This window comes from Hoplias malabaricus, chromosome 16 (genome assembly GCF_029633855.1).
Source record: "Hoplias malabaricus isolate fHopMal1 chromosome 16, fHopMal1.hap1, whole genome shotgun sequence".
Classification (NCBI taxonomy): domain Eukaryota; kingdom Metazoa; phylum Chordata; class Actinopteri; order Characiformes; family Erythrinidae; genus Hoplias; species Hoplias malabaricus.
Genome location: NC_089815.1, coordinates 25,156,991 through 25,170,227, shown reverse-complemented (window position 1 = coordinate 25,170,227; position 13,237 = coordinate 25,156,991). Strand labels below are relative to the sequence as shown.

At 39.0% G+C, this 13,237-nt stretch overlaps 1 pseudogene; it reads left to right on the top strand.

The window, feature by feature from the left end:
• LOC136671388 (bile salt export pump-like) overlaps positions 1-12,729 on the top strand; it is a 71,249-nt pseudogene extending 58,520 nt beyond the window's left edge.
• Positions 12,730-13,237: the final 508 nt, after the last annotated feature.

Genomic DNA, 13,237 nt, shown 5'->3' with positions numbered 1-13,237 from the left:
ATTCCCTGGTTACCTGAGAACATGTCCCTCAAGGCTGCAGTGGAGTGGTCTGGTAACAGTTTGATTTAACCATGTTATTGCCTTCAGCATTCTTCAATTTATGTAACTGTGTTGTTATTCTTATAAAGTGTGTAATGCTATTATTTCACATTCTTACAGTAAAAATGTATGAACATTATAATCTGGGTACCTGAGAACATGTTCTTCAATGCTGCAGTGGAATGGTTTGGTAACAGTTTAACCACTTTATGTAGGTGACCAGATCTGAGATGGTGAAAAAGAGGACACGTCTGTAAAAATTAAATGTTTACAGAGAAGGTTATTGACCAATAACGGTAGCTCTAGTCAGACCGTCCAATCCGAAGATTTTAGGCTACTTCACCACTCCCCCTTCTCACTCAAGCGAACCAATTGGAGTAGGGGAGGGCGGGACTAGTTTGTGAACGAAACGCTTCTCGAAGTTCTATGTAAGCTCTAGAAAAACAAAATCCCGGACGTTTGTGAAATTCCGCCCAGACCTTCTTTTAAATGATTATGGGATTCTTCACTGGCTACTTGTGGTTAATTATATTCTTTTGTTATGCCCTGGCTTTTTGGTACGGGTCCAGTTTAGTTGTTGACACATTAGAGTACAGTCCTGGAACCCTGCTTCAGGTATCCTACATTGTATGTAGTGAGAAGGTTTTCCAACTATGTGAAATATACACATTATAAGGACTGTTTTGTTTTTTTAAATAGATGTTTTTTGGAGTGCTTATTGCAGCTTTAAATCTGGGCCAGGCCTCCCCATGTCTGGAGGCCTTTGCTGCAGGCACCATCTTTGAGACCATTGACAGGGTGAGAACTCTTTCAGAGAAAAAGGGCACTCTGGGTGTATTTCACTGGTTATAGGATTGCTGCTGTTTTAGTTCCATAGTGTGTGAAACAACACTCAAAATTCAAAGCTAGATAAGACACACAAAGGTGCAACGGGAACAAGATAAAGCTCAGGTATGAGAGACAATGAGGACAATAAAGATGTCAAGCTGTCAATAAAGATGGAAGCAAATCCGCGTTGGTGTCTGCGTCACTCTGCAGTTACACCGACACAGCACTAGGACTGAATCTCAGCAATCTTCCTCTACTCTAGTACATAATGTTGTGGTGTAGTAGTATTAGTTTCATAAATTTTTAAAGTGCACTATTTAGAGATGTGTAAAGATGTTTGAATTGAAGTGTGGAGGGTACAGCTGAAGAAGTGAGGGTTCACTCAGCAAGGAGCAGGTAGGACTCAAAATAACTCATTCCGTGATAATTTATTCAAAGATAGCACACGTGATGACGTCACGATTAGAGAGGTACCAAGAAAGAAAAGAAAATAATTAAAAACAGCAAGTTAGGACTAAACAGACCTAGTTTGTCCGTACTGCAGTCCCATCTACCTTCACTGGCCTTTTAGTAACTTAGCCCCACCCCTCTCTTAATTGGACTAACCCAACTCTGGCAAAGGGGATAACAAAGTTACTTACAAGAAGATATTTACAGCCTACAATATAACCATTAACAGATATCCCTGGCACATCTTATTCCGGCTTCACCGGTGAGTATTTACCTATGTACATACTTTTTTACTTTTTTTTTTATTTGCTTTTTCCCCCTCACAGGTTCCCGGATCCACACTGCTTCAGGTCATTAACTGCTTTGTCACACTGTTCAGTCCACTTGACTTTCTGAGGCTTATTTTTCTTTATAAGATCAGTCAACACTGCTGCTCTGGCTGAAAAATCAGGTATAAAACACCTCTACCATCCCACCAGTCCCAAGAACAATCTCAGCCTTCTTTTTGTTGTAGGAGCCGGAGTTTTTTCTGACCGCTTCCACCTTATCAACCTGCTGGCGAATCACCCCTCCACCGAGGATATACCACAGATATGAGACCGAATCCCTGGCTAGATTGCACTTGTTTGGGTTGGCCGTTAATCCCGCAGCAGCAATCTTTTGCAAAACTGTCTGGACGTGATGTAAATGTTCTTCCCAGCTTGTGCTATATACAACCACGTCATTGATGTAGGCAGCTGCAAATCCGTCAGTTCCTTTCAACACCTGGTCCATAAGTATCTGGAAGGAGGCGGCCGCACCATGTAATCCGAAGGGCATTGTGGTGAAATGATATAGCCCCGAGTGTACACGGAATGCTGTCAGCTCCCTGGCTGATGGACTCAGTAGTACTTGCCAGTAACCTCTGCATAAGTCCAAGGTTGTCAGATACCAAGCCTTACCCAGCCTCTCTATTGGCTCATCTGCTCTTGGCATGGAGTAGGGGTCAAACGCAGAGACAGAATTCAGTTTGAAGAAGTCTATGCAAAGGCGTAACCCTCCATCTTTCTTGGGTACTAGCACCACAGGGCTACACCACTCACTTGTAGAAGGTTCTATGACACCCAGGTTCAACATCATCTTCACCTCTTCCTTCAGGTCAGGAATCAAGCATGCAGGTACTTTACAGTTCGTCTGCCTGATTGGATCAGATTTCAGGAGACGGATGTCATGCTGGATAATACTCATTTTGCCTGGCTCCTCGCTGAAGAGTTTGGGTGGTATGACTTTCCTCAGCTCCTTTTGCTGCTTTGTACTGAGGTATGACAAACTGTGCGGCATACTAGCTCCACTTGTGCCCGGGAAATATTGCTCCGTGCACTCCTCCTCTTCCCCGACTGCACATACCCAGAGTTGTTCTGTGGTATTTGCTTTTGGCTCCTTCCATTGTCGCAGCATATTGATGTGAAAAACTTGTTGCTACTTCTTCCTGTCAGGTAGTGACAACTCATGAGGTTTTGTTGATTTTCCTAGTCACCTCATATGGCCCATGCCATTTTGCCAGCAGCCCATTGTCCGATGTGGGCAAAAGAACCAGTGCTTTCTTTCCAGGTGTCAGTGCTCTGTTCTTTGCCACCTTGTCATACCACTCTTTTTGGCATGATTGGGCTCTTTCCATGTTTTCTCGGACCAACTCTCTCAACCTGGACATCTTGTCTCTCATTTTGAGCACATGTGACAGTACACTCATTTTTCGATCATGTTGTCCCACTTCCTAGGCTTCTCGCATAACATCTAGTGAGCCTCTCACTTCCCTGCAATACAGGAGCTGAAACAGGGAAAAGCCTGTAGATGCTTGAGGCACTTCTCTATAGGTAAAGAGTAAGTATGGCAGCCATGTGTCCCAATCAGAACCAGTCTCTGAGACTAACTTTTTGAGCATACTCTTCAATGTCTTATTATTCAACTAACCCGTCAGTCTGAGGATGGTATGGAGTGGTCTTTATACCTCTTATACCAAGTAAAGAAAAGACCTGCCCTTGTTGTTTTGACGTAAAATTTGTTCCCTGGTCTGTCAATACTTCTTTTGGTATCCATACTCTTGAGATTAGTTGGATTAGTGCATTAACCACTTGGCGTGTTTTAACCTTATGGAGTGCAAAAGCCTCTGGATACCGTGTTGCATAATCACAAATTACCAGTATGTAGTGGTTGCCTCCACAATTTCTTGGCAGGGGCCCTACCACATCCATGGCAATCCGTGAAAATGGTACATTAACAATAGGCATATTTATCATAGGGACTTTATCCGAGTTTTTCTGAGGTGATGTTAGTTGACATTCAGGACATGTTCTGCAATACTCGACTACATCAAGATATGATCTAGGCCAGTAAAACCTGCCAGGTATCCTGCTCAGTGTCTTAGCCTGACCCAGGTGCCCTGCCCAAGGCTCAAGGAGTGTGCTAATTTAAGTACTTCTTGCCTTAAACTAGTTGGTAACACTAACTGATTGCTATTGTTCTTGATCCTGTATAAAATATTATCTTTTATAATGAACTGGTTCTCTCTTCCGTTTACCATGTTCTCTTTACTACTCTTTAAAACAGGGGTTTAAAAGATTTATCCTGTGCTTGCAACTCAGTTATGTTACCCTGTATTTGCTCAGTATTGTCTTCAGGGATTTTTACTAGTTCTGCCAAGGTAGTACCTTTAACTTTCTTGCCATTTGCCGTTTTATTCTACGTGATTTCCTGTCCTTTCCCTCATTGCCATAAGGTAATGTTTCAAGCAAAGCTTTTCTCTCAGCTATTTCTTTTTGCTTATGTTGAGAACTAGTAGCTACCATTACCTCTGCTTTTTTCAGTTTTGCTGTTAATAAATCAGTAAGTATCGGCACGCCTCTACCTAGTGTAACTGCATAAGGTGTTTTCTGCAGTATGCCAATATTTAATAAATACCCCTGACCATTTATTTCAATGTTAACCTCGGCCATGGGGTAAATTTGCTCTTCACCATGTATGCATTGACTCATGCTTTATCTGAGAATTTAACACACATTCCACCTCTCTGCAACCTGCTCCTGGAGGGCACGAGAGAAATTAAATTTTTTGTCAGTTGGCGAAGATCCGTTGTTGCGTTGAAGTCTCACAGGATTTCAGGTGAGTGATTTATAAATCATGACCATAAAATATAATTTTTTAGCACATTTTCGAATGTATATGTTGTATACTGTATACCTACTACCATAATCCCCAATTACAGACAATTCTGGGTAGATATCTCAGTATTCTTGCTTAGTTTATCAGCATTTTTTGTACAATTGATGTTATCTAGTTAGCTAATGTTACAGAACAGAACGTATAACTCCGTAATTTTAAAGTGCATGCGAGTCCCACACCTCTTCCAATACTTACCTGCCTTTTTCGTTGGTCCTAAAGTTATTTTGATGTTTTAAACAAGTATTAGTGTGGCAAAAGTGGGATAGGAGTCGCCTCAGGAAGAGTCGACTCTTCTGACTCCAAAAGTCCTATGACTACAATAGACAAAATAGTTTTTTGTCACTGTGGATGATAATAAGATTGAAATTAAGCTGAAAGATGAAGAAGAAGAAAGAAAAATGGTGACAAGGTCAATTAATTCAATGACATAAAAATAATTCATCATTACATATTCTAATTAAATGCAGAATAGACAATTACACAGTTAAAACTAATGGTTCAATAAGGGTTCTTTATTAAGGGAAATGATTCTGTACAGAACCCTGAACATTTGAAGAAACTTTTGCATGATTAAATGGTTCTTTGCATCATGAAGGGGTTCTTCAGATTGATGGAGAACGTGCAAATAGATGGTTCTTTTCAGAAAAGTACTCTATTGTTATGATGTCAAGCTTGTAACAATAGAAGAACCATTTTTGGTGCCATACAGAACTCCTCTCTTAAAGTTATTATACAGAAACCGTCTATAGCACCTTTTCAATCAATCTGAAAAACCCCTTCATGATGCAAAGAATCCTTTAATCTGTAAAATGCCTTTTGATTGATCAATGTTCTATATAAAACCGTTTTCATAACTAAATAACCATTTCATACTTACCTCTAACACACACTATCAATCCTCTCATACACACCATCTTACCCTCTCACACCATCAAACCCTTTTATACACACCATTGAACTTCTCACACACACCATCAAACCTTCTCACACTCACCATCAAATTCTCTCACACTCACCATCAAATTCTCTCACGCTCACCATCAAATACTCTCACACGCACCATCAATCTTTTCACACACACAACATTCGATAATGTGTGTAAAACAGAAGTTTGAAATTTGGACTAAACTGCCTGTCATAAATAACCCTTGAAAAAACATTGTTTTTAAGTTGAAATATTTCCAATAAATAGGAAAATTAAAACTGTAAACTATACAATTCTCTTCATAGGTCAAGTATCTTGCCACCTTAGGAGTGCATTCCCTTGGAGATTCAGTAAAATGTACAATGCTCACAATGGCATCCTCAAGAATATGGGCTTCATTTAGTCTGAAAGGAAAAACAGGAAAAATTTAACTTCAGAATCTAACCATGTACAGAGTAATAATGAGTGAGTGTATTTCTCTGCCTCTGTACTTGTGAGCTTAGATGTTTATGAAAAAAGCAGTGTTGACTGGGTTTAAAAATGTTTGCTTCATCTATGCAGAGGCAGTGATGAGAAGTCAACCAGAGTCAAACGCAGCAGACATTGAGGCTCACATAGCTGAAACTCTAAAGCATGCACCAGGGATTGCGCTGCGAAAAGGGAATGTAAGTAAAAATCTAGTGAAACATGCAGTGTGTAAGATTTAGGGGATTTATTAGCAGAAATGCAATATAGAGTAGGAAACCATATGCTTATTAGAGTATAATCACCTGTAACTACAAATCCGTGTGCAAGAAGCATTATGAGAAGCATCTTTAGGTATTAGAAGTAGGGATGCACAGATTTTTTTTTTTTTGGGCCGATACGATAAACAATAATTAGAATCTTGGATATTTATGTTTTTGTAATTAAAGCAAATACATCTTGGATTAAAGCAAACTAAATTCTTTTTATCGTGGGTTGTCATAGGATAAGCTTTTTCTTCAGTTTTTGTACATTTCTGTACTTTTTATGATCTTTTAAGTTTATTAATTGCAGGTCTGTGTCCATTTTGGTCATTCTATTTTCATTTTAAAAACAGATATTAAAAAATAAAAAATGGGTGGTTATTTGATTTTCATTTCATATTCTAAATCCATATAATGTAAAAATGAACAACATTTCTTTTTTTTCCTTTGAAATCAAAACAAATATTTGCAAAGAGTAAGAAACAGAAAAACTGTCCATCTTTATTTTTCTCAAACCCAAGTTTAACACCACCGTTAAGGCAACTCAAGGCGTGTAAATACAATGTGTTCACTTTAAAAAAACTTTATGTTTGCTCTTGTACGTTTACGGTTTTCAGAGCTGTTAGTAAGAAGGATGGCTTTAGATACACACTCTGAAACAATTGTACACATGACAAAAGGGGACTATTCTACAGCCATGAGCGCCTTGTATTTACACGCCTTGAATTGCCTTGATGACAGTGTTAAACGTAGGTTTGAGAAAAATAAAAAGACGCACTGTTTTTCTTTTTCTTACTCTTTGCGAATATTTAAGTTTTGAAAACCATCCGTTTGAAATTTTTTAAATTTTTTTAATATCTGTTTTTAAAATGAAAAAATAGAATGACCAAAAAGTACATGGGCCCTCCATGAATGTAACAGCTTCCTTTTATAACTGGAATACAAAAAAAGGGAGATTGGTTTGTATTCGTTTAATTTTTATTCAAAGCAAAAAGTAAAAAAAAAAAAAGACTGCAGACTCGACAGATACTACTAACTGAGTGGTAAGACTCAGTAAAATTGAGATCAATTCAATATATATCAAAATATCAATTCAGAGTTTACCATACTATGTACCTATGAAATATAAAGTGATATTACTGTATAGTTTTTGAGTAAATGGCATCCGAAATCTCACATTTTTTTAAATGTTTTTTAATGATCGGTCAATTTCCATGCTCCATAAAATTGTAATTTCTAATATGTAGTCCATACAAGCATCAGATCTCAGCTCAATAATTATCGCACTATGTTCTTATGAAATATACATTTATTTTAACTTTGTAGGTGGTTGGTCAGGAGGGATTTTAGCATGTTTAGGCACTTGGTGCATCAGTACCTCCTTCCATTCAGAGTGATATTTCTAGTTAGGGCATATTTGTTATGAAGGTAAAAGTTAAAAATCAAGGTATATATCATTGCATATATTTCAACAAAAAATACATATATCGTTTCCCAGTAAACAAGGAACGTCCCTGGACGTTCAAAATAGGTCTAAAAGTAGTCTGTCCATCAAGGACATATTTTAAACATCGATGAACGTCCAAAATCCATCTTAATAAGTTAGTTAAGTGGTGACCAATCGATAACGTCAGTGGACGTCCAAAACGTGTTTTTTAAAAGTAATTTATTTCGGGATCAATAAATAACGTCAATGGATGTCCAAAATACGTCTAATAGTCGTCTTTTCAATGTCTGTGTTTGGACATCTTTTCAACTTTCATTTTCAACCTTAAGAGAACGTTGATTAGACGGCACTCATTACGTTATTTCAACGTTGAATCAATGGCTAATTGTTTACTGGGTTATTATTTATATTATTATTAGGTTATAGACATTACCACACATTAAACACACATATACAATAATTAATTTCCTACTGTCTACATTTTCTGTTTTGTGTGTGTGATAGCTTACACCACATCAGAGAAATTCTGAAAAGCTAAATAGAAAAGATTGCATATGGTCTCTATTTAAAAGTGCCTAAATTATTTAGTGCTCTTAGATCTTCTTTAAGGTTATTATAATGTTTAGGGGAATAATAGAAAACACAGCTTCTCTGCATTCAAACTTGTGACCAAACTACTACTTGCTTTGTGCAAGAAGCAACGTCTAGTCATTATAATGTGTCAATAACAGCTTCCCATTGAAAAGTCTCAGCAGTCGTTTGACAGGTAAAACATACTTTTAGGAGGTAAAAAAACACTGCACAGCTTGCATAAGGTCCTTGCACCAGTCAGATGTCAGTCACTTTTACTGTTAACTTTTCACACTTCCAGTCCCACATACTCGAGTCCTCACCTAGGGCCGATTCTGTAACTGGATGGTCAAGAAGCTCATAGCTGGTTTACTTTTACATACAAGAACTCCATCTGAAACTTGGATTGATTACGTAATTTCATACATCACTTTTCTGAAGGTTTTGAAAATGTCAGGAAAAAGCTTCATGCGTTTGCTGTTTTTCATTCTTTTTGTTGGATATAAACGCTCAGCAAACAAGGAGCTGTTCTCCAAAGTAATAAAAAATGAGAAAAAACATTTTCAGATGGTTATGTTCAAGAGTCTTTTTTTTTGCCAAAACCTCACAGAACATCAACTCAGTGATCCATTTTCATAGATGATGATGTTTGGCCATGCAGGTCCTGCAGTTCGAGACATGTGTTTTTGGCTTTGTTCTCAGTACATGCTCCAAACTTGGAAAGGGGAGTAATGCCATAAGCAGTCACATTACCAAAGGAACCAATCACACAATCTCACTAAGTAAGGACAGATATCTGTGCATTAAAAAAAAAACAAGGAATGAAACTCACTAAAAACTTGGTGAGGTGCAGAGAAGATGGGGATTGTTCTGAGAGCCATGTACAGCAGAAGGGAGGGATTTTCCATTTCACTGCTAGATGTCACTAAATCTTACACAGTGCTCCTGATATGGCAATTCTAGCACAATTATAGGGATACAAGCTCATCACTTGTGAATTGTCTCTTTTATTTTCCCCACAGCCTTTGGCGAACCCAGACCCCATGGAATCTGAAATGTAGCCAATGATTTCATTAGTTCATATATATGATATCTATAGTAGTTGAACCTAGTGATTTTGTTACTCCAGAGTTTATAAGGCTCACATTCTGTCATTTCTTTACTTCTACATGAAAAATTTCCAACCTCACTGTTCCTTAGAATTCAACAGACTGTTTTTTATTGTATAAATAAATGAACTTTGTTCTGACTGACTCCTGTTTATTGCTCTCTGTATTTAAAAAGCAGTTTGTTCTTCAGTGCGAGTGGATGGAGCTTATCTGTTGTAAAGAGTATGTTTGTGTGTAATGTGTATAAACGTGCATCCACTTTTTGTGAAATTATTTTTGATTAAACTGCATTCTGAATTTTATTGTGATTGTATGATATTTATGTGTAATGCTTGTAGTTTTATTTTGCATCATACATTATCATGTAATTATACTGAAATATGAAAAACAAAATGGATGACATTGATTAAACTATGATATCTAGTTTTTTAAGTGTCTCTGTTCTGGCAACAGTAATGTCCATATTTTGTAACAGACTAAAAATTATTGATGATGTGGATCAGGAAAAATGCACTGACACAATGTTACTATGAGAAATATAGAACAGTATTTGCATAATGTTGTGATGTAACTTCATGTCTACTTTGTGACTATGAATGAGTAATTAAATTTTAGGTTTTCAGAACGTTGCAAAATACATGAAAGGGGCCTTCTGGGATGTTGTAAATCTGTTGCTGAATGGTAGTGTAATGTTGTGACACAAAAAACGTTGCGACAACCCTATAAAGTTTCATTTTGACTTTCTGACAATATTTCACAACGTTCCAAATGACTAATATAGTGGTTTTAACCACGTTGTGAATACGTAGTTGTGTTTGCTGGGAATCTGATTATTATTAGTATTATCAACAGGTTCAAAGCTTCTCTCTTTCTTTGGTATGTAACACAGTTGACTAGTACTATTTTGCAATTTTGGGCATGCGTTCATTTTATGGCCAGTTTGATTACAGTTAAAACGTTTCCATGTGTTCTCTGGGCGACTCTTATTACCACCTTGATCCTTTCCTACTCTCCAATTAGTGTTACGACAGCGCCCCTGTGCGGCTTGTTTATTAAATTGCGGCTTCAGACCATTACACGATCCATCCAAAGACTTACCCAGCTCCCTCTGTTGGCTTGGTTTGTTGAAGCAGCTGGCGCCGATCCTGAACTCTGCATCTGCTTGCCGTGTTGCGGTGAACGCTTCAGCTAATTCCACTGCTGTTACCGGTCCGCGTTCGATGATCCATGTTCTCAGTTCAGGTTTTATTATGCCCAGGCACTGTTCTAATATGGTGTCTCCTATTTCTTCTTTTGTCTTCTCCCGTGGTGTCATATAGTGTTTTGAACCTGGTGTAGAGCTCTTTCGGCATCTCATCTTCAACTGTGAAGTCTCTGAAAAGTTGTCTATAAGTTTCTTTGTTGATTTCATACTTTTTAAGAATGGCGTTTTTAATTTTACCGTAATCTCCGATGTCATCCCCATCCATAGCCACATAAGCTGCTCTCGCCTTGCCGTCAAGGAGTGGAACAAGGTGTAAAGGCCAATTTTTAAAGCCCAAACTATTTCTCCGGTAGAGCTACTTGACGCTTCTACTTCTGGCCGGTTCTGCTTGCTATGTTCTTCATCTTCAGAATCTCTCTGTTGTGCACTTGAGGTTGTGTGAGTTTTTTTGGGAGCCATCCTGACTGTTGCTGAGTTTGTCTTGCTTAAAATTGGTAGGCCCTACTGTAGACGGCCTCCACTGTTGCCACTCTGTCACATGTCAATGGCGATCAAGGCTGCGTCCTCTTGCATTTCTACCACTTGTGAAGTTCAGCACTCCTAGACTGCTTCTATTGCCACCATTTTGTGGAAAGGATGTTTGATTTGAAGTGTGGAGGGTACGGCTGAAGAAGTGAGGGTTCACTCAGCAAGGAGCAGGCAGGACTCAAAATAACTCATTCCGTGATAATTTATTCAAAGATAACACACGTGATGACATCACGATAAGAGAGGTACCAAGAAATAAAATAAAATAATTAAAAACAAACCTAGTTTGTCCATACTGCAGTCCCATCTACCTTCACTGGCTACAGCCAAATCCCCCCTCCTTTTAGTAACTTAGCCCCACCCCTCTCTTAATTGGACTAACCCAACTCTGGCAAAGGGGGTAACAAAGTTACTTACAACAAGATATTTACAGCCTACAATATAACCATTAACAGATATCCCCGGCACATCTTATTCCAGCTTCACCGGTGAGTATTTACCTATTTACATAGTTTTTTACTATTTGCTGCCTGCTTCTCTGTGTGTGAAGAGGAGTTCGTTTCTGTCCTTTTGTTCAAACAATGTCCATCTGACAGCTGACCAATCACAGTCCTTGCGGTCTGCGTCAAAATTTCTGGAGAGGTGTGTGTCAGACTAGGGTTCGCTTCGACGCGTAGCCTACGGCGAATGAGTATGACCTTCCACTACCCATCCAGACCTGAAGTGAAGGTAAACGTGTCCACCACATTCAGACCATTATGGCCACCCACTGCTCTGCATTAATTCTGTACAATGATCAAGCAATTGCTGCACGCCCATGCACTTATTGACTTTTATACTTTCTGTAGCTTATAGTCTTAAGATTATTAGATGAATAGGAAGCCTGAATTTTATGGTGTTTTTTTTTTTTTTTTTTTAACCACAGTTAGGTTTGTTGACGGTGAGTTTTGTTTACTCTCACAGATCCTGGACCAGTTGAACCTGCAGGTGAAGTCTGGGGAAACCACAGCATTCGTGGGGCCAAGTGGAGCAGGAAAAAGCACAGCAATACAACTCATTCAGCGCTTCTATGACCCCAAGGAGGGCATGATGAGCAGAAAGAATCATTATATAACTTAGAAAATACTCCAGCATTAATTTATTTCTTTGTTGCAGCCTTACATTTTCTTGATTTATGGTAAGACAGCCAAGTATTGTATTTTTATATTTGAAGACACAAACACAAGCCCCCCATCTATTTTTCCAGGTCACTCTGAATGGTCATGATATTCGAGGCCTGAATATTCAGTGGCTGCGCTCACTCATTGGCATTGTAGAGCAGGAGCCTGTCTTGTTTTCCACCACTATCGGTGAGAACATTCGCTATGGACGCCCTGGGGTATCTCACGAAGACATTGTTAAATCCGCCAAAGAGGCAAACGCCTACAACTTTATCATGGATTTACCTCAGGTCAGCTGAAATATGATTACATTGCATTTCTCGCTTACTTTCACCCACATAACTCACAATGTACAGCTCCTCAGTATCCACTAGTGTGGAACTGATTTTCCTTTGTGATGCCTCATTCTGTCTTTCCCTGTTGGACATGGCAACCTCAGCACTGGACAATGAAAGTGAAGCAGTTGTACAGGAGGCGCTAGACAAGGTGAAGAAAAAGCCCAGCTCAAATGCAGTAGGTGGACTCTCACTCCACTGCATTTGAATCTATTGATGGTCTTAAAAGATGCATCCTGCATCTTTTAGGGCTATTCGTTTTCTAAGTCCGGGGAGCTGTTAACCCGTAGACTGAGGCGCCTGGGTTTCCAAGCAATGTTAGGTCAAGAGATTGGCTGGTTTGATGACCACAGAAACAGCCCTGGTGCTCTGACCACGAGACTGGCCACAGACGCTTCACAAGTCCAGGGAGTAAGTATCAGCAAAACAGAATCTGCCACTAAGTTGAACAAAATCTCCCAACAAGGCTGACTAATATGCTCTACTTCTTTGTAGGCTACAGGATCACAGATCGGAATGATTGTGAACTCCCTGACCAACATTGGCGTGGCCATCATCATCTCCTTTTACTTTAGTTGGAAGCTGAGCCTTGTCATCGTTTGCTTCCTGCCCTTTCTTGCACTTTCTGGAGGCTTCCAGGCCAAGATGCTCACGGGTTTTGCAAAGCAGGATAAACAAGCCATGGAAGTAGCCGGGCAGGTGGGGATTCATGCATT